The sequence below is a fragment of the Salmo trutta genome, chromosome 5 (assembly GCF_901001165.1).
Source record: "Salmo trutta chromosome 5, fSalTru1.1, whole genome shotgun sequence".
Taxonomy (NCBI): domain Eukaryota; kingdom Metazoa; phylum Chordata; class Actinopteri; order Salmoniformes; family Salmonidae; genus Salmo; species Salmo trutta.
Window position 1 is genome coordinate 64,802,946 of NC_042961.1, and position 23,210 is coordinate 64,826,155.

At 43.2% G+C, this 23,210-nt stretch overlaps 1 long non-coding RNA gene across 1 annotated transcript; it reads left to right on the top strand.

Annotated features, from left to right (window-relative positions):
• The first annotated feature begins 10,867 nt into the window (after window positions 1-10,867).
• LOC115194802 (uncharacterized) lies at window positions 10,868-13,208 on the top strand. The gene is made up of 2 exons (XR_003878497.1): window positions 10,868-11,025; window positions 13,169-13,208. It is a non-coding gene; the product is annotated as an uncharacterized LOC115194802 (long non-coding RNA).
• The last annotated feature ends 10,002 nt before the right edge of the window (window positions 13,209-23,210 follow it).

Here is a 23,210-nt window from a genome sequence, read left to right on the forward strand (position 1 = left end):
TACTGTAGATCTGAGAGGATTGACCTCTAACCCCTACTATCAGTCACTACTGTAGATCTGAGAGGATTGACCCCTAACCCCTACTATCAGTCACTACTGTAGATCTGAGAGGGTTGACCTCTAACCTCTACTATTAGTCAGTACTGTAGATCTGAGAGGGTTGACCTCTAACCCCTACTATCAGTCACTACTATCAGTCACTACTGTAGATCTGAGAGGATTGACCTCTAACCTCTACTATTAGTCAGTACTGTAGATCTGAGAGGATTGACCTCTAAGCCCTACTATCAGTCACTACTGTAGATCTGAAAGGATTGACCTCTAACCCCTACTATCAGTCACTACTGTAGATCTGAGAGGATTGACCTCTAACCCCTACTATCAGCCACTACTGTAGATCTGAAAGGATTGACCTCTAACCCCTACTATCAGCCACTACTGTAGATCTGAAAGGATTGACCTCTAACCCCTACTATCAGTCACTACTGTAGATCTGAGAGGATTGACCTCTAACCCCTACTATCAGTCACTACTGTAGATCTGAGAGGATTGACCTCTAACCCCTACTATCAGTCACTACTGTAGATCTGAGAGGATTGACCTCTAACCCCTACTATCAGCCACTTCTGTAGATCTGAGAGGATTGACCTCTAACCCCTACTATCAGCCACTTCTATAGGGAGGAGGAGCTAAAGGCTCGAGAGTAGGGTCTAGGGAGTAGGGTCTATGGAGTAGGGTCTAGGGAGTAGGGTCTAGGGAGTAGGGTCTAGGGAGTAGAGGCAAAGGGTTGGTTTGGACCATGGCGATTTTCTTAATTGGACACAACTCTGCTAAATGGCTCCCTCTTCTGTTCAGCTCAGGCAGCTTTGCCTAGTTCACATCTTACTAGTTTGCAGCCTGATCTATAGCTGTAATACCACAGAGAACCAGAGAGGAACCAATATAATGTTGTTCACTACACTACCTTGTTCCTGTCCTCTGTAGCTGTAATACCATGGAGAACCAGAGAGGAACCAATACAATGTTGTTCACTACACTACCTTGTTCCTGTCCTCTGTAGCTGTAATACCATGGAGAACCAGAGAGGAACCAATATAATGTTGTTCACTACACTACCTTGTTCCTGTCCTCTGTAGCTGTAATACCATGGAGAACCAGAGAGGAACCAATACAATGTTGTTCACTACACTACCTTGTTCCTGTCCTCTGTAGCTGTAATACCACAGAGAACCAGAGAGGAACCAATATAATGTTGTTCACTACACTACCTTGTTCCTGTCCTCTGTAGCTGTAATACCACAGTAAACCACAGGGGGTGTTGATATCTCCCCTGACATTATTATTATTATCATATATTTTTCAAATGTATTTTTTGTTATAGAATATTAAAACATACAATCTACTTGCTGCTCAACATTTACATTACATTAGTCATCTAACAGACTCCCATCTAGAGAGACCCTCAGAACCATTTACATTACATTAGTCATCTAACAGACTCCCATCTAGAGAGACCCACAGAACCATTTACATTACATTAGTCATCTAACAGACTCCCATCTAGAGCAACCCAGAGAAGCAACTAGGGTCAACGCCCTGCCCAAGGGCACGTCAACCGATCTCCCAACAAGTCAAAACGGAGACCCAAACCAATGACCTATCAGCCACCAGCCACCAGCCCAACCTGAACCAACGACCTATCAGCCACCAGCCAGTTCTGGCGCCGTGGCATCAGAGTCAGACCGAGGCTCCTGCGGTGGACAACTGGTTCAGGCGCGCGGAGGAGACATGGGAAGCTGTCCGTGTTCACCTTCAGCGGGCCGTGACATGCCAAAAGGAGAACGCAAACTGCCACTACAGTGAGGCCCCAGTGTTCACACCTGGGGACCGGGTCTGGCTGTCGACCCTAAGCCTGCCCTTTCGCCTGCCCTGCCAGAAGCTAGGTCCGCGGTTTGTGGGGCCATTTAAAGTCCTGAGGAGAGTGAACGAGGTTTGTTATAGGTTACAGCTTCCCCCCGATTACCGCATTAACCCCTCGTTCCATGTGACTCTCCTCAGGCCGGTGGTGGCTGGTCAGCTCCAGGAGTCTGAGGTGCGGGAGGTTCCTCCACCTCCTCTGGACATAAGGGGGGGCCCTGGCGTACTCCGTGTGCTCCATCCTGAATTTGAGGCGTCGGGCGAGGGGCCTTCAGTGAGGGATACGGTCCGGTGGAGAGGTGTTGGGTTCCGGTCGAGGACGTGTTGGACCCTTCAACGCTGCAGGAGTTCCACCGTCTTCATCCAGATCGCCCTGCGCCTCGTCCTCCGGGTCGTCCCCGAGGCCGGTGTCGACGCGCAGCTGGAGCCGCGTGTCAGGACTTCCGCCGAAGTTGTCCTTCTCCTTGTTCGGGCGGCGTTCGGCGTTCGACATCACTGGCCTTCTAGCCATTGTCGATCCACCATTCATTTTCCATTGGTTTTGTCTTGTCTTCCTCACCTGGTTCCAATTCCATCAATTACATGTTGTGTATTTAACCCACTGTTTCCCTCCATGTCCTTGTCCGGAATTATTTTCTTGTAGTGCTTTTACACGTTATGCTGGGGGTTTTGTTTGACCCATTATTATATTGTTCTGTCTACGGTGGGTTTTATGTGTATTAACCTCTACGGGCTAGGGGGCAGCATTGAGAATTTTGGAAAAAATATGTTCCCATTTTTAACTGCCTCCTACACCAACTCAGAAGCTAGAATATGCATATTATTGTTCAGGTTTGGATAGAAAACACTCTGAATTTTCTAAAACTGTTTGAATGGTGTCTGTGAGTATAACAGAACTCCTATGGCAGGCAAAAACCTGACAAGGTTTCAAGCAGGAAGTACCCTGTCTGACAAGGAGTCGTGCGTCTTGCATCTTTTTATTGAAAAGTAAGGATCTTAGCTGTAACGTGACAATTCCCAGGGCTCCGATAGGCTCTCAGAGCCCGGGAAATAACTGAAGGTTTACGAGGGAGCCTCAGGCTGAAACACATTATCACCTTTTGTAAGTGGCTGCTCCGAGGACCTTTGAATGAGGCGCGTGCACGAGTCGCTCCTGAGGAGAAATTTTATTCGGCTGTTTAGGCTCAATGCATACTCCCGGTCGGAATATTATCACTTATCTACGAGTTAAATGGCATAAAAATTGGTTTTAAACAGCGGTTGACATGCTTCGAAGTACGGTAATGGAATATTTAGACATTTTTGACAGGCCAATGCGCCATGCGCGGGACCGTGAAGAAGCATTCTGATAGTGTCTAGAACTCACGAACAAAACGTCGCTGTTTGGATATAACGATGGATTATTTGGGACCAAACCTACATTTGTTATTGAAGTAGAAGTCCTGGCAGTGTATTCTGATGAAGAACAAGCAAGGTAAGAACATTTTTCTTATAGGAAATGTGATTTTGGTGGAGGCTGACCTGGGTGGGTATCTAAATAGCTAGCCCTGTAATGCCGGGCTATGTACTTAGATTATTGCAAAATGTGCTTCATCCGAAAAGCTATTTTAAAATCGGACATATCGAGTGCATAGAGGAGTAATGTATCTATAATTCTTAAAATAATTGTTATGCTTTTTGTGAACGTTTATCGTGAGTAATTTAGCAAACTGTTAGTAAATTCCCCGGAAGTTTGCGGGGGTTATGCTTTTTCTGAACGTCACATGCTAATGCAAAAAGCTGTTTTTTGATATAAATATGAACTTGATTGAACAGACATGCATGTATTGTATAACACAATGTCCTAGGTGTGTCATCTGATGAAGATCATCAAAGGTTAGTGCTGCATTTAGCTGTGGTTTGGGTTTATGTGACATGATATGCTAGCTTGAAAAATGGGTGTCTGATTTTTTCTGGCTGGGCACTCTGCTGACATAATCTAATGTTTTGCTTTCGTTGTAATGCCTTTTTGAAATCGGACAGTGGGGTTAGATTAACGAGATTCTTGTCTTTAAATAGCTGTAAAATAGTCATATGTTTGAGAAATTGAAGTAATAGTATTTCTAACGATTCAAAAATCGCGCAACTGGAATTTCAGTGGCTGTTACGTAGGTGGGACGAGTTCGTCCCACATACCCCAGAGAGGTTAAACGATTTTTTTTTTGTAAATCAGTTTTAGCTCTCCTGCGCCTGAATTCTCTGCCGCCAGTACGCACCACGCTACAAAAAGACCCAAAGTCATCAAGCCAAATGTCCTTACAACTGACAGCAGTAAAAATAGAGGCTGATTCCCCCTCGCCCACCACAAATATAAACATAGAGACTTATCAGAGCAGGAGATCTGTGTCTGTTTGAGGTTATAGCTGTATGTGAACAACATCACCCAGCCCTCTGTCCCTCTGTCACACATCTTACAGGTATTTTTATATGTTTTGGCCATTTAGCGACTTACTGTAGTGAGTCATTTAGCAGACGCTCTTGTCATGTACCTTGTTCCTTCCATCTGCCCCCCCCTCCCCTTTGTTGACTGCTGCAGCAGGGTCTATTTTAGTCTCCATGGGAACCTACGTATTCTGTATGATGTACATTCAGAGTTCTAAACACTTAAAACACCAGTCAAACACCTGGTTGAATCAGTTATTATAATTGGGCTGTATGTTAGGGTGTATAAATGTATCTAACTACACATTAAACACTGAGACCTGTTGGGGTGTATAAATGTATCTAACTACACATTAAACACTGAGACCTGTTGGGGTGTATAAATGTATCTAACTACACATTAAACACTGAGACCTGTTGGGGTGTATAAATGTATCTAACTACACATTAAACACTGAGACCTGTTGGGGCGTATAAATGTATCTAACTACACATTAAACACTGAGACCTGTTGGGGTGTATAAATGTATCTAACTACACATTAAACACTGAGACCTGTTGGGGAGTATAACTGTTCCAGTGGTGTTGGAGGTCTTCACTGTAGTAGACTGGATCAGCTCCTCTGTCCCTCACTCATCTCTCTCTCCTCTCTCTTTACCTAGTGACCCTGTTCATCAGAACGTCATGGTGGGTGGAAAAAGATGCTCTCTTCAGCAGCGGTGAACAACCACAACCCTGTCAGTCCATCTCTTTACTTCTCCTTTCTCTTATCTTCTCTCTCCCCCCTTCCCTTTTCACACCAACACACTTATCTTTAGACGCTGAAGCCTTGACCTCAATCAACAGCATCAGCAACAGAGAGGTGTGAAGTTTCCACAACAGAGTTAAAGTCAGTTTATCATGTACTTCTCTTTAGACGCTGCAGCCTTGACCTCCATCAACAGAGTTAGAGTTAGTTTATCATGAGAACATACAGACACCACTGACTGGAACTATCAACAACAAGAGTTAGTTTATCATGAGAACATACAGACACCACTGACTGGAACTATCAACAACAAGAGTTAGTTTATCATGAGAACATACAGACACCACTGACTGGAACCAGCTGACAGTATCAGTTGTAAAGGCTTCATTACTACTAACAGAAGGAAAGTTGTAGTGTTATGTCCATGATGAATGATGTAAAGGCTTCATTACTACGAACAGAAGGAAAGTTGTAGTGTTATGTCCATGATGAATGATGTTAACGCTTCATTACTACTAACAGAAGGAAAATTGTAGTGTTATGTCCATGATGAATGATGTAAAGGCTTCAATGTGTTTTTATATTGAGCTGCTTTGTTAAATTCTGCTTGTTCATGTGAAATTGAAAATTGTATTTTTCAACAATGTCATTGCGTGTGTTTACCTTGAGCAACACCATTGTATGGTTAATAACTTGCCAAATAAAGCTTCCTAAAATGTGTCAGTTTGTCACTTTCATGAGTTTAGAGTAAGAACATGTTCCACTACTGAAGACATTGTCTCTAATCTAGGTTGGGCCTTCAGATTTCTAGAACATGAACAACTAAGGAAGAATGTTTCACTTCTCTCAGTGACTTCTCTAACCCCAAACCCCGGCCTGGTCTCATTGGTCTGTTTCACAAGCATTCCCCGAAGTCTGGCGATATTCTGCCTCTGGGTTTAAAAATGTCTGGTGGATTTTAGCACCATCTGAGAAGGTTTGAATCCTTAGCAACCTGCCAACACATTGTTTGAAGTACAATAGACCAACATAGCTACCGTAGTAGGTGAAATCTGTGTGCTGGAAAACCTTGGTAGAGCATGGGTGTAGAAGGCATGGTGGTGCTCACATGAATTTCCTTTCTTTGACGTTACGCTCACAATGCAAATAGTCCGGGAAGCCATTTGATTACATGTTCAGGAGTCTTAAAGCTTGGGGGTAAAAACTGTTGAGAAGCCTTTTTGTCCTAGACTTGGCACTCCGGTACTGCTTGCCATGCGGTAATAGAGAGAACGGTCTATGACTGGGGTGGCTGGGGTCTCTGACAATTTTTAGGGCCTTCCTGTTGCTACCTACCCTCACCACCTTGGGGCGGCCCATCAGGAAGTCCAGGGTCCAGTTGCAGAGGAAGGTGTTTAGTCCCAGGATCCTTAGCTTAGTGATGAGCTTTGAGGGTACTATGGTATTGAACGCTGAGCTGTTGTCAATGAATAGCATTCTTACATAAGTGTTCCTTTTGTCCAGGTGGGAAAGGTCATTGTGGAGTGCAATAGAGATTGCATCATCTGTGGATCTGTTTGGGCGGTATGCAAATTGGAGTGGGTCTAGGGTTTCTGGGATAATGGTGTTGACGTGAGCCATTACCAACCTTTCAAAGCACTTCATGTCTACGGACCTGAGTGCTACGGGTCTGTAGTGATTTAGGCAGGATGCCTTTGTGTTCTTGGGCACAGGGTTAAGGTGGTCTGCTTGAAACATGTTGGTATTACAGACTCAATCAGGGACATGTTGAAAATGTCAGTGAAGGCACATGCCAGTTGGTCAGCACATGCCTGGAGCACACGTCCTGGTAATCCGTCTGGCCCCGCAGCCTTGAGGATGTTGACCTGTAACCTCTTACATCTAGACGTTCCGCTAGCGGAACACCGCTCCAATATCCAATGACAGGGCGTGGCACGAAATACAAACTCCTCGAAAATCCGAAAACTTCCATTTTCAAACATATGACTATTTTAAACCATTTTAAAGACAAGACTCTCCTTTATCTAACCACACTGTCCGATTTCAAAAAGGCTTTACAACGAAAGCAAAACATTAGATTATGTCAGCAGAGTACCCAGCCAGAAATAATCAGACACACATTTTTCAAGCTAGCATATAATGTCACAAAAAACAAAACCACAGCTAAATGCAGCACTAACCTTTGATGATCTTCATCAGATGACACTCCTAGGACATTATGTTATACAATACATGCATGTTTTGTTCAATCAAGTTCATATTTATATCAAAAACCAGCTTTTTACATTAGCATGTGATGTTCAGAACTAGCATTGCCACCGAACACTTCCGATGAATTTACTAAATTACTCACGATAAACGTTCACAAAAAACATAACAATTATTTTAAGAATTAAGAATATTTAGAATTATAGATACAGACACTGCGTTAACCTAGGGTATGAAATCGTCCCGCACTATTCAACAGCCAGTGACACATCAGAGCGCCAAATTTAAAACCACAAAATGTCATAATTCAAAGTTCTCAAACATAGGACTATTTTACACCATTTGAAAGATAAGACTCTTGTTAATCTAACCACACTGTTCGATTTCAAAAAGGCTCTACAGCAAAAGCAAAACATTAGATTATGTTAGGAGAGTAACCAGCCAGAAATAACCACACAGCCATTTTTCAAGCAAGCATATATGTCAAGAAAACCAAAAACACAGCTTATTGCAGCACTAACCTTTGATGATCTTCATCAGATGACACTCCTAGGACATTATGTTTTGTTCAATCAAGTTCATATTTATATCAAAAAACAGCTTTTTACATTAGCATGTGATGTTCAGAACTAGCATACCCACCGAAAACTTCCGGTGAATTTACTAAATTACTCACGATGAACCTTCACAAAATACATAAATTATTTTAAGAATAATAGATACAGAACTCCTTTATGCAATCGCGGTGTCCGATTTTAAAATAGCTTTTCGGTGAAAGCACATTTTGCAATATTCTGAGTAGATAGCCCGGCCATCACAGGATTACCTTTGCTGTTCTTCATCAGAATGCACTCCCAGGACATCTACTTCAACAACAAATGTTGTTTTGGTCCCAAATAATCCATAGTTATATTCAAATAGCTCCGTTTTGTTCGTGCGTTCAGGTAACTATCCGAAGGGTGACACGCGGGCACATTTTATGACAAAAAAATTCCAAATGTTCCTTTACCGTACTTAGAAGCATGTCAAACGCTGTTTAAAATCAATTTTTATGCGATTTTCCTCGTAAAATAGCAATAATATTCCAACCGGCTGATGTTGTATTCATTCAAACAGGTGAAGAAAAACATGGAGTCTCGCGCCCGCACATCTCCAGGCTCTGAGCCACTAGGCTGACCACTCACAAACAGAGCTCCTAAACCTTGCCCAGAGACAGCAGAGATCACATTCCACTTTCTGGCGCCTTCAGAGAGCCTATGGAAGCCTTAGAAATTGTCATGTTACAGCAGAGATACTGTATTTTTGATAGAGAGGCAACAGAAGGACCAGAAATTGTCAGACAGGCCACTTCCTGTATGGAATCTTCTCAGGTTTTGGCCTGCCATATGAGTTATGTTATACTCACAGACACCATTCAAACAGTTTTAGAAACGTCTGAGTGTTTTCTATCCAAATCCACTAATAATATGCATATTCTATTTCCTGGGCAAGAGTAGTAACCAGTTTAAATTGGGTACGTTTTTCATCCGGCCGTGAAAATACTGCCCCCTATCCTAAACAGGTTTTAAGATGGTGGACTTTGTGGCTTTTATGGCTATGGTGATTAATGGCACTGCCAAGGTGGAGAGAAGGTCCAGGAAAAATGTTTATCATAGTGGATATGGCGGAGCGGTTCCTGGGGCTGAAAGATTTCTCAGCGAAGGAGTTGCATAGAATATTGGCACAAGCCATTTCACCCTCTCAGGCCCTAGAGCCGTACCACCCTCTCAGGTCCTAGAGCCGTTCCACCCTCTCAGGCCCTAGAGCCGTACCACCCTCTCAGGCCCTAGAGCCGTACCTCCCTCTCAGGTCCTAGAGTCGTACCACCCTCTCAGGCCCTGGAGCCTGAAAATGGAGATTTGGAAAATAAGGAAGAAGTGGGAGTTTGTTTGTTTTGGCAGTGTACTATTTTCATTAGGGTGGATTAAGTTAGTTTCACTATTACGTATGGATTTTACATTTTGGGGTTTCAAACCGTCAAGTTGGTGGCGGCAATACACATTGGGGACATGACTAGAACTCTGGAAGGGGAAAATGGAGTCCCTAGAGAAAGCAAGTCCAAGATGGGTATCGGGGATGGAGCAGCAGTATTAACATAAGGAGACGTGAACGTGGAGAAACGAAGAAGATAAGGAGGGAAAAAGAGAGAGAGAAGAGGTCTAAGAGAGTGAGGGAAGAAGAGGGGGAGCTTGAGTCGTATAAAAATGGTGGATAAAAGGGAGATGGTTTGTTAAAGAAGAATGGTAGGAAGTGTAAGCAGAGGGAGCTGAAGACAGGAGGAGAAATGGAAGTGAATGAGGGTGAAGTATCGGAGGTGGTAGGTGTAGTAAAGTTATCAGAGACCGAGGTATGACCAAGGATCAGGAAAAAGATGAGTCTGTGACAGTAGGAGTGAAGTTTATGGAAAAAGTGGACTCTTGTCTTTTGGCTGATCCATTTGTGGTTTCACGGTGGGTGAAAAAAAGAGTTGGGTCATGTGGAGTCGGTGAGGGTAACTAGAAGTGGTCTAGTGATAATTGTTTGTGTTTCTGTTTGGCAGAGGAAGAATGCGCTCGAAGTAAAATTAATGAGGGCAAGAAATGTGAATTGTTTCTTTCTCAAGAAAAGGGCACCAATGAAAGGAGTGATAACTGGGGTAGCAGTAAATAGAAAAGTTGACCAGCTGAGGGGAAAGAGGCCCGGTGTATGTGATGCTCGTCATTTGATGCAACGCAGACAGGGTGGGGAGAGTGGGGAAACAGAAGAGTCATTATCTGTTATTTTGAGTTTTGAAGTTGAGTCTCTGCCTGACAAGGTGAAGTTAGGATATATAAGTTATCCTGTTCGATCGTATGTTCCGAATACATTACTATGTTACAGGTGTCCAGCTGATGGGCAGGTGGCAGCAGTGTGTAGGAGGGAGGGTCTAGGAAACATTAGAATCATTAAGACTGTGATTACCTTGGGAAGGAGTCTGTGTTTTCTGTTGACCACCTGGAGAATGGTTTTGGATTTGGGTGGTCTCTAATAACTCTCCCTGAGGACAAGAACAGATAGTCAGTCAGATAGACATAATAGATAGAATAGATAGATAGTCAGTCAGACAGAACCTCAGAAGAAGAAGATTGTTGGGAACGTCATTAGACGGAAGAGGAAATAAAGGGGTGTTTGAAACTAAAATCGCTAGTAGCAACCAGCATCAAACGTAACATTGCTTGTCAAATGGATATCATTTCTCGTTATGGTTTGTAGTTATGCTGGTTTATGTAGCTAACGTTAACTAGTTAACTGGGTCAGCATGTCATTACGTTAACTAGTTAACTGGGTCAGCATGTCATTACGTTAACTAGTAATGTTGACATTATGGTCAACTGTGGCTCCCGAGTGGTGCAGCGGTCTAAGGCACTGCATTTCAGTGCGTCACTACAGACCCTGGTTCGATTCCAGGCTGTATCACATCTGGCCGTGTTGTACTCCAGGCTAGTAGGTGGCGGTAATGCAACAAATTGGATGCCAACCGCCGTTAAACCTCAGAAGAAGAAGATTGTTGGTAACGTCATTAGACTGAAGAGGAAGGAAAGTGTGTTTGAAACTAAAATCGCTAGTAACAACCAGCATCAAACGTAACATTTCTTGTCAAATGGATATAATTTCTCGTTATGGTTTGTAGTTATGCTGGCTTTGCTTCTGCTGTCTTTCTACAACATCCGAAGGTGGGTTGTTCACACCATCGCTTAGCTAGCTTCAGAAAGCTCAGCTACCTAGCTAGCTAAGTTAGCTAGTAAACAAAATGTAAGCTGGCTAGTGTTAATGTTGCGACAGTTCGTTTCTGGTAACAGAACAAAATAGTCAGCACATAGTAACTTCTGATTTAGCTGTACTTTAATTAATGCAAACACGTGCGTGGTATATGTGTGGTTCGTATATACGGTCTCGCTGTTTTACCTCGCAGGGCAAAACAGAGAAGAGGGCGGCACATCCTATTGTTCTCTTTTATACTGAGAGATATTTCCTGCTCAATGCTGGCCTGTCCGAGGGAGGAGGAGCGTGGTTTAAACTTGCTCCTCCTGTCGTCGGCGTGTAGTCCCAGCCTAGTGACGCACTTCCTGTTGCCGGTTGTAGTTCTTCTTGTCTTCAACATTGTAACATAGCTTCCCCGGTATATTATATAAGTTATGCATATAAATAGCCAGTTCAACCCTAACAACTTCTAGGAAACCTGCTGTTAATTGCATGTTGTTCAGTGATTATGTTTTATTGATCAACGAACGTGAAATACAATGTATCAAGTGTATGAGTGTGTCCTCATTGCACATCTGTTATTTGATGTCGCACCTCAAATGATGAGCTCGTGGACTGAGATCAGATGGGGGGTGAAATAGGTGGTGACATGACATTGTGTTATCAGAGGACTGAGACCAGATGGGGGGTGTAATAGGTGGTGACATGACAGTGTGTTATCAGAGGACTGAGACCAGATGGGGGTGTAATAGGTGGTAACATGACAGTGTGTTATCAGAGGACTGAGACCAGATGGGGGGTGTAATAGGTGGTGACATGACAGTGTGTTATCAGAGGCCTGAGACCAGATGGGGGGGTGTAATAGGGGGTGACATGACAGTGTGTTATCAGAGGACTGAGACCAGATGGGGGGGTGAAATAGGTGGTGACATGAGGGGGGGGTATAATTTGTGGAACTCTCCAACAGGAATCCGTTCCAAAAACTTTGTAAATATCAAGGTTGCCAACAAACAACGCAAACAAAGTCGTATAACGGTAGAATGAGATACCGGGTAGAGAGTGAGCTATGTAATAACGTTTTTCACTCACCACATTTATTTGGAAAAATGTCTCTTCGTTCTGGTCGCCTCCACCATTCCTCGTTCGTTGGTTTAGTTATTATTTCCGGTGTTCCTGCATTCGCCAGGTGAACTCTGTTGCGCCTCAATTAGGGAATCGCTATGGTTGAAATGTAACTAATGACTGCCAGTCCCAGTATTTTATTAGCTAGGTGGATTGGACACAATTGTTACCGATGATACTGTATACACCAGCCTACTCGTACTACAGAAACATACATTGTATTTTACCAAGTTCTCTCTGTGTTAATCCTGTTTCCCAAATATACCAGCTAACTTGTGTCTGTGTCGATGTTGTTTAGTTCAACTTGCCTAGTTAAATAAAGATTAAATAAATTAGAACATATAAAATATGCTTTGACCTATTCCAGGTAACCTAAAGATGCTTGATTCACTACAGCTGCTTTTGAAGAACTTTCCAGTCGTTTTTGCTTTACATTCTGACTTTTGAACGTCTGTTTATTGGACATATATATTAGTGTCTAATAAAACAGAGCAACGTATGTAAAGCATCCCATCTGTTTTAAGGTAATAGTTTGTGTGATGTCGTTCCTCTTGATGTCCACTAGGTGTCAGCACAGTTTCAATAATGTCACACCAGGTTCACATCATGTTTTCATGTTGTGTATACTACATGTGTAGACCTTACAGTGAAATGCTGACTTACAAGCCCTTAACCAACAATTTAGTTTTAAGAAAAATATGTGTTAAGTAAAAAATAAGAAATAAAAGTAAAAAATAATTAAAGAGCAGCAGTAAAATCAAAATAGCGAGGCTCTATACATGGGGTACCGGTTGGTCGAGGTAATTGAGGTGTTCCTTTCAAGTCCAGTGGTGTAAATTACTTAATAAAAATGTATTTAAACTACTCCACTACATTTCGTTTATATATCTGGTTATTTTGTATCTGTACTTTTACTCTTTCTGTTTCTTTACAACTTTACATTTTACTTCACTACATTTCTAAATAAAATAATGTATTTTTTACTCCATACAGTTTCCCTGGCACACAAACGTACTTGTTTCATTTTGAATGCTAAGCCGGACAGGAAAATGGTCCAATTCACACACTGATCAAGAGAACATCCCTGGTCATCCCTACTGCCTCTGATCTGGAGGACTCACTAAACAGAGAACATCCCTGGTCATCCCTACTGCCTCTGATCTGGAGGACTCACTAAACAGATAACATCCCTGGTCATCCATACTGCCTCTGATCTGGAGGACTCACTAAACAGAGAACATCCCTGGTCATCCCTACTGCCTCTGATCTGGAGGACTCACTAAACAGAAAACATCCCTGGTCGTCCCTACTGCCTCTGATCTGGAGGACTCACTAAACAGAGAACATCCCTGGTCATCCCTACTGCCTCTGATCTGGAGGACTCACTAAACAGATAACATCCCTGGTCATCCATACTGCCTCTGATCTGGAGGACTCACTAAACAGAGAACATCCCTGGTCGTCCCTACTGCCTCTGATCTGGAGGACTCAATAAACAGAGAACATCCCTGTTCATCCCTACTGCCTCTGATCTGGAGGACTCACTAAACAGAGAACATCCCTGGTCATCCCTACTGCCTCTGATCTGGAGGACTCACTAAACAGAGAACATCCCTGGTCATCCCTACTGCCTCTGATCTGGAGGACTCACGAAACAGAGAACATCCCTGGTCATCCCTACTGTCTCTGATCTGGAGGACTCACTAAACAGAGAACATCCCTGGTCATCCCTACTGCCTCTGATCTGGAGGACTCATTAAACAGAGAACATCCCTGGTCATCCCTACTGCCTCTGATCTGGAGGACTCACGAAACAGAGAACATCCCTGGTCATCCCTACTGTCTCTGATCTGGAGGACTCACTAAACAGAGAACATCCCTGGTCATCCCTACTGCCTCTGATCTGGAGGACTCACTAAACAGAGAACATCCCTGGTCATCCCTACTGCCTCTGATCTGGAGGACTCACTAAACACATGCTTCATTTGTAAATGATGTCTGATTGTTGGAGTGTTCCCCTGGTTATTTCTATAATAAAATAACAACAGAATCGTGCTGTCTGGTTTGCTTAATATATGGAAGGTCAAATCATTTATACTTTTACCACTGATACTGAAGAATATTTTAGCAATGACGTTTACTTAGTATTTTACTGGGGGACTTTCACTTTTACTTGAGTCATTTTCTATTAACATCTTATTATTGTACCTTTTTCCCTTCATTTGCCTACTACTGTCTATAAGCTGTCATAACATGTGGGTTTTTTCATGGGGACCAAGTATCGGAACGCCTTTGAAGGGTCTACAAAGCCCCCAGGTAAAAGTTGGCTTTTGCAGACAAGGATTGTATTGTTACTCCATGACATAATATGTTATCACAACTCTATTAAAAGGACATTCTACACAAGGTGTCACTTCATTCCTTCTATTTGATGGGAACTCCTGTTTAGGAATGGGGAACGAGTGCTCTCTCTCTTGGGGGAAAAAACATGTTTATACCTATGCAGTACCTTTAGCAATAATAATAATAAACCTCTACTTTTGTAAAGAAAACAATTATGACAGGTGTGTTGTAATAAAAATGAGTGGTGTCCACTGACTAAATGCAGTCTTTCTGGAAAACCCAGATATTCACTAAGTGTTTGATGAATGACACGTTGTTTCTTCATGCAAAATAGATTTGGCCTTTAAAATTCAATTAAGCTGCTTTATTTTCAAGGTTTAGTGAAGGTGGGTCATTTTTTACCCTTGGGACAATGGGAGTAAACAGACTGTTAAGACTACACAAGGGTTAAGTCAAGTATTTACAAGGTGTCTAGTCATTTCTGGTCGTTAATGTCTAATTGACCACACATTAGTGCAAGTTGAAGTGTTGTCAGTGCTACACAGGTGTCTGTAGTCTAGGTGCTCGTTATAAGTGCTTGAAATCATAGATTGCCGTGTTCCAGAGCATCAAGACTGTGATCGAAGGGTGAAATGTGACTGAATTACTGAGCTACAAATAATATTAAGTAGTTATTTATAAGTCAAGGTTACTCTAAATCACTCTCGACTCGCCTTAAAAGTCATCTGCAATGTGGAACCTCCAACAATTCATTGACACAGTTGTGACTGGTAGGTTTATTTGTTATAGCATCACATTTTACACAAGACATGCCAAAATTCATATAAAGATAATTTTAACATACACATGCCATTGTCATGTCTCATTGTGCCTCCTCCAGACTCCTTCATAGCCGTCGGCCAGCTCTTTCACATCCACCATCTAATTGAGGTGAAAGGACGTGACCCTCCAATCTAAAATGTAAAACTTCACATTTCAAAAGTAGTGTAATGAAAACATTTCACCAAATTATATTTCAGTGTCATGTCCCTTAAATTACATTTCTGGAATTAGAAAATTCTGTGGTAAAGGAGGTTATTGGGGGGCCTTGAGGCACAAGAGGAATTGAAATAGGATTTTTATAATGCTGTAATATTATAATGTTATAATGCTATAATGCTGTAATGTTATAATGCTATAATGCTATAATGCTGTAATGCTAAGTCCAGTCCTGTGTTTGAATTGATATTAGATGACCCACTGTTGACAAAGTGTTTGAAGAAGGGTTGTTGCAGTCAGTCAGTCATCCATGCTATATGAAACGATAGGGTGGTGACCACCGTAGGGGTCATCCATGCTATATGAAACGATAGGGTGGTGACCACCGTAGGGGTCATCCATGCTATATGAAACGATAGGGTGGTGACCACCGTAGGGGTCATCCATGCTATATGAAACGATAGGGTGGTGACCACCGTAGGGGTCATCCATGCTATATGAAACGATAGGGTGGTGACCACCGTAGGGGTCATCCATGCTATATGAAACAATAGGGTGATGACCACCGTAGGGGTCATCAGGAATTTAGAATGATCAAAGGGTCAACGGTCCAATTCCTGATCTTTAGGCCCAGAATGGCACTAGTAACACATGCAGGTGAAATACCCTGTAATTGACCAGAATGACTGATTGCGTTATCAGACAGACAAGCATGGATGCATTACCCTAATAATGTTTTGAAATATACAGAAATGTTGAAAGTGTGTTTTCTGCAGCACCAGTAAGGACCGTTCTCCTATGATGTAGTCGACCCTATCAGAAAACAGTTACTAACTTTTTGCTTTTATACATAAAACATGCCATTTCTCCATTTTGGTGAAAAGTGGGCCATTAGCTAAACCACAACCTTCCTGTCCAAAGACCTTCATGAACTACTGAAACTATATCTGACAGTTTGGGGAGGAATTCATTCTAACGGGTGAAAATGAACCAGGTCTTTTCTGTGTATGTGCCGGTCTTTAAGCATAAATGTAAATATATAAAATATACTAATAATGCATCCAGTCTCTGGTTATTGGTGATACTTCCCATTCTGCCTAATTGTGACCCTTGACCCCTTGCACATGTCCTTACATTTCCACATTCTGGATGACATCCTGCCAAACTTTGTTGGTATTTCACTGTTTGATCTAGCATGTGACTGTTTTTCCCCAGCACTTGTCTCATGTTGGCTGGCCCACTATGCAGTTAAATGGAAAGGTTTTTCCCCAGCACTTGTCCCATGTTGGCTGGCCTACTATGCAGTTAATTAACAGCTAAAATCGCCACTGGACAACAAGTAGGCTGTAGTATATGTTTCAATTTATAACAACTTGGGATGTGCCAAGAACATTGATCGTATAAAAGAAATGTGACTTCCACTGTCAGTTGCTGGCTAGATAGTTGTGAGCAGTATGGCAGAAATGACTAAGGGCTGTAGGGGGAACCTGGAATGGATCATTTAGAAGATACTCAAGGCCCTGGGGGCTGTAGGGGAAACCTGGAATGGAGTATTTAGAAGATACTCAAGGCCCTGGGGGCTGTAGGGGGAACCTGGAATGGAGCATTTAGAAGATACTCAAGGCCCTGGGGGCTGTAGGGGAAACCTGGAATGGAGTATTTAGAAGATACTCAAGGCCCTGGGGGCTGTAGGGGAAACCTGGAATGGAGTATTTAGAAGATACTCAAGGCCCTGGGGGCTGTAAGGGGAACCTGGAATGGAGCATTTAGAAGATACTCAAGGCCCTGGGGGCTGTAGGGGAAACCTGGAATGGAGCATTTAGAAGATACTCAAGGCCCTGGGGGCTGTAAGGGGGAACCTGGAATGGAGCATTTAGAAGATACTCAAGGCCCTGGGGGCTGTAGGGGGAACCTGGAATGGAGTATTTAGAAGATACTCAAGGCCCTGGGGGCTGTAGGGGGAACCTGGAATGGAGCATTTAGAAGATACTCAAGGCCCTGGGGGCTGTAGGGGGAATCTGGAATGGAGTATTTAGAAGATACATAAAGGGAAGTGAATGAAATTAAAAACTGAGTGGTTGTGATGTCATTCAGAACAAATTAAAAAACAGGCTACATGATTGATGTTGGTGTAAAATAGTCATATGTTTGAGAAATTTAAGTTACCGGTATAGCATTTTTAAGGTTTTTTAATTTTCGCGCCACGCTCTACGATTGGACGTTCCGCTAGCAGAACGTCTGTCCACAACAGGTTAAGACATGACTCGGTCAGAGCTAGTTATCAAAACTTTACAACATGACTCAGTCAGAGCTACAGTTATCAACACTTTAATGTCAGTGACAGAAACTGTACCACAGAAGTATCTTTTGAATACTCAAATATCTGGGCTCACAGCACTTCAGAGTAGTTGATTAGAGAGACTACCATACTCATGGGAAACAATATCCCAGATGAGCCCCACTTTTGTTATGTTCCCCAGCAAGAAAACCAAAAATGTTGATCCAACAGAAAGGGGAACTAACAAAGAGTCACTGACAACCACCAAAAGGAAACAGGTGGTTTTAGGAGGGGTTCTGAAGGACACTCATGGGGGTGTCCACAGAAAATTTATTAGCAACAACAGGGACATCTCCTCTGTCCAGACCCCCAGTATCCTAACCCTAAACAATGACTACATCTCCTCTGTCCAGACCCACATGTTCACTCCTCCATCCCTAGTGGCTGCATTATTGTCTGCCACTTGGCCTTAAATTGTACCACTTTGTTTTTCTCGGTCGCCCATGCTATTTCAATATTTCAATAATAAATCACTAGATTGTTCCGTTGTGTTAATGGATTGATTTACAGGTTTTACCTTTTTCCAGAAAATCATCCATTGGTTATCTTTTATTTCCTTTTTTATTCAACCTTTTTTTAAACTCCTCAGTTAAGATCAAATTCTTATATACAATGACGGCCGACACCGGCCAAACCCAGACAATGCTGGGCCAATTGTGCACCACCCTATGGGACTCCCAACCACATCCGGTTGTGAAACAGCTGGAGTCAAACCAGGGTGTCTGTAGTGACGCGTCTAGCACTGAGATGCAGTGCCTTAGACCGCTGTGATACAGCCTGGAATTGAACCAGGGTCTGTAGTGACTCCTCTACCACTGAGATGCAGTGCCTTAGACCGCTGTGATACAGCCTGGAATGGAACCAGGGTCTGTAGTGACTCCTCTACCACTGAGATGCAGTGCCTTAGACCACTGTGATACAGCCTGGAATTGAACCAGGGTCTGTAGTGACTCCTCTAGCACTGAGATGCAGTGCCTTAGACCGCTGTGATACAGCCTGGAATTGAACCAGGGTCTGTAGTGACTCCTCTAGCACTGAGATGCAGTGCCTTAGACCGCTGTGATACAGCCTGGAATTGAACCAGGGTCTGTAGTGACTCCTCTACCACTGAGATGCAGTGCCTTAGACTGCTGCGCCACTCGGGAGCCTATGTATCTCACTACACCCCCATATGCCATGTCTTGAAATATGCAAACAGACGGATTAAAAGTATGTTTACATTGTAATACTTCTGACAGCCAACTGTCTAGCTCCGCCCACAACTTCCAGACTTCATAACATTCCCAGAAAATCGTGGATTATTGAGTCATTACTAGTTTTACACTTAAGACATGACTCTGCCTTTGAAGGATTTGTGAATATTGTCTCTGCCGTAAATACATAGTTATTGTTTACATTACACATTAAATACATAGTTATTGTGTACATTACACATTAATACATAGTTATTGTATACATTACACATTAAATACATAGTTATTGTACACATTACACATTAAATACATAGTTATTGTACACATTACACATTAATACATAGTTATTGTACACATTACACATTAAATACATAGTTATTGTACACATTACACATTATTAAATACATAGTTATTGTATACATTACACATTATTAAATACATAGTTATTGTATACATTATACATTAAATACATAGTTATTGTTCACATTAAATACATAGTTATTGTATACATTACACATTACACATTAATACATAGTTATTGTATACATTACACATTAAATATATAGTTATTGTACACATTACACATTAAATACATAGTTATTGTACACATTACACATTATTAAATACATAGTTATTGTATACATTACACATTATTAAATACATAGTTATTGTATACATTATACATTAAATACATAGTTATTGTTCACATTAAATACATAGTTATTGTATACATTACACATTATTAAATACATAGTTATTGTTTACATTATACATTAAATACATAGTTATTGTTCACATTAAATACGTAGTTATTGTTTACATTACACATTATTACATACATAGTTATTGTACACATTACACATTAAATACATAGTTATTGTATACATTAAATACATAGTTATTGTATACATTACACAGTAAATACAGTATAAAGTCCTTCATTGCTCTTCGAGGCTCTTTGCCTTTTAACCTCCAGCTCCAAAAGTCTGTGGATAATGTCACTGTAAACACATTGGAGAAAGACTGCCATTTAAATACTGTGGTCAGTTTGTAATACCTTGTAAATTAAATTATAGTGGCTGGTGGGTGTCGACCTGGGGAGAGTACCTGGGGGTCTACCTGGGGAGAGTACCTGGGGAGAGTACCTGGGGAGAGTACCTGGGGGTCTACCTGGGGAGAGTACCTGGGGAGAGTACCTGGGGAGAGTACATGGGGGTCTACCTGGGGAGAGTACCTGGGGAGAGTACCTGGGGGTCTACCTGGGGAGAGTACCTGGGGAGAGTACCTGGGGGTCTACCTGGGGAGAGTACCTGGGGAGAGTACCTGGGGAGAGTACCTGGGGAGAGTTCCTGGGGAGAGTACCTGGGGAGAGTACCTGGGGAGAGTACCTGGGGAGAGAACCTGGGGAGAGAACCTGGGGAGAGTACCTGGGGAGAGTACCTGGGGAGAGTACCTGATGAGAGTACCTGGGGAGAGTACCTGATGAGAGTACCTGGGGAGAGTACCTGGGGAGAGTACCTAGGGAGAGTACCTGATGAGAGTACCTGGGGAGAGTACCTGGGGAGAGTACCTGAGGAGAGTACCTGGGGAGAGTACCTGGGCGTCTACCTGGAGAGAGTACCTGGGGAGAGTACCTGGGGAGAGTACCTGGGCGTCTACCTGGAGAGAGTTCCTGGGGAGAGTACCTGGGGAGAGTACCTGGGGGTCTACCTGGGGAGAGTACCTGGGGTCTACCTGGGGAGAGTACCTGGGGAGAGTACCTGGGGTCTACCTGGGGAGAGTACCTGGGGAGAGTACCGGGGAGAGTACCTGGGGAGAGTACCTGGGGAGAGTACCTGGGGGTCTACCTGGGGAGAGTACCTGGGGAGAGTACCTGGGGGTCTACCTGGGGAGAGTACCTGGGGTCTACCTGGGGAGAGTACCTGGGGTCTACCTGGGGAGAGTACCTGGGGAGAGTACCTGGGGTCTACCTGGGGAGAGTACCTGGGGAGAGTACCGGGGAGAGTACCTGGGGAGAGTACCTGGGGGTCTACCTGGGGAGAGTACCTGGGGGTCTACCTGGGGAGAGTACCTGGGGAGAGTACCTGAGGAGAGTACCTAGGGAGAGTAACTGGGGAGAGTACCTGTGGGTCTACCAGGGGAGAGTACCTGGGGAGAGTACCTGGGGAGAGTACCTGGGGGTCTACCTGGGGAAAGTACCTGGGGAGAGTACCTGGGGAGAGTACCTGGGGAGAGAACCTGGGGAGAGTAACTGGGGAGAGTACCTGTGGGTCTACCAGGGGAGAGTACCTGGGGAGAGTACCTGGGGGTCTACCTGGGGAGAGTACCTGGGGAGAGTACCTGAGGAGAGTACCTGGGGAGAGCACCTGGGAGAGTACCTGGGGAGAGTACCTGGGGAGAGTACCTGGGGGTCTACCTGGGGAGAGTACCTGAGGAGAGTACCTGGGAGAGTACCTGGGGAGAATACCTGGGATAGTACCTGGGGAGAGTACCTGGGGAGAGTACCTTGGGAGAATACCTGGGATAGTACCTGGGGAGAGTACCTGGGGAGAGTGGGTCCACCGAGACTGAATTGAGTTGAGCGGAGGTCCCACACACACCTCAGAGTAGTGTCTCATGTCCTCCCAGTCTCAATCCCCCAGATAGAGACCCTCTCACCTCAGAGTAGTGTCTGATACCCTCCCAGTCTCCCAGTCTCAATCCCCCAGATAGAGTCCCTCACCTCAGAGTAGTGTCTGATACCCTCCCAGTCTCAATTCCCCAGATAGAGTCCCTCTCACCTCAGAGTAGTGTCTGATACCCTCCCAGTCTCAATCCCCCAGATAGAGTCCCTCACCTCAGAGTAGTGTCTGATACCCTCCCAGTCTCAATCCCCCAGATAGAGTCCCTCACCTCAGAGTAGTGTCTGATACCCTCCCAGTCTCAATCCCTCAGATAGAGTCTGTCACCTCAGAGTAGTGACTGATGTCCTCCCAGTCTCAATCCCTGTTACAAGAATTATGTTCTCAATGTTAACTTCAATTAAAATACTCAGTCTGCAACCCAGAATTTGTAAGATTCTAGTTAAATAACACAGTGTCCCAGGTTACAAGAGTCAGAGCTGTTTATTCACGAGAACGTTCTGAAGTCCATTGTACAGAGACATCATTATATACCAGGCTCCGTATTTACGCACACACATGCACACGAACATTAAGGACCCAGATCTCTTAACACTGAATATCATTACCCAGCCGACAGTTTCATTCCTCTGAGATTAGGGAAACCTTGAGGGGTACTCCCTCCCATATCTTAAACCCTCAGAGTTCTAGCTAGGTCAGGTCAACCACAGTTTAATAACAGTTCTTGGTGTTTACTTAAACACACACACACATTCCTCTCTTATTCTAGTCCAACCTCGTTGGAGATTTGTTTAACACTTTAGTTACTCATTGTACAAGCTACATAGACCAAATCACTAATAGTTAAGATTCAGGGTAGAATTATTTAATCATTACATTCAAATATATAAATCCCTTAACCTGTCTATGATAGGGGGCAGTATTTTCACGGCCGGATGAAAAACGTACCCAAATTAAACGGCCTACTTCTCGGGCCCAAAGTAAAATATTTGCATATTATTATTCGATTTGGATAGAAAACACTTTAAAGTTTCTAAAACTGTTTGAATGGTGTCTGTGAGTATAACAGAACTCATATAGCAGGCAAAAAACTGAGAAGATGACAACCAGGAAGTGAACTGTCATCCAATTCCTTGTCCTTGTTTCACCTCTCTATCAAATTTACACCATCTTATCTGTCACGTTACACTTTCCAATGCTTCTATTGGCTATCAAAAGGTACCAGAAAGTGGATTGAAGCGTCTGCTATCTCTGGTCAGCTCACAGGAGCTCTCTTTGTGAGTGGTCAGCCTAGTGGCTCAGAGACAGGAGAGGCGCGCGCACTGAGGACTCCATGATTTTCTTCACCTGTTTGAATGAACACAAGATTATCCGGTTGGAATATTATCGCTATTTTATTTTATGAGGAACATCGCATAAAAAAAATATTTTAACCTGTTATGGATAGGGGGCAGTATTTTCACAGCCGGATAAAAAACGTACCCGATTTAATCTGATTATTACTCCTGCCCAGAAACTAGAATATGCATATAATTATTAGCTTTGGATAGAAAATACTCCAA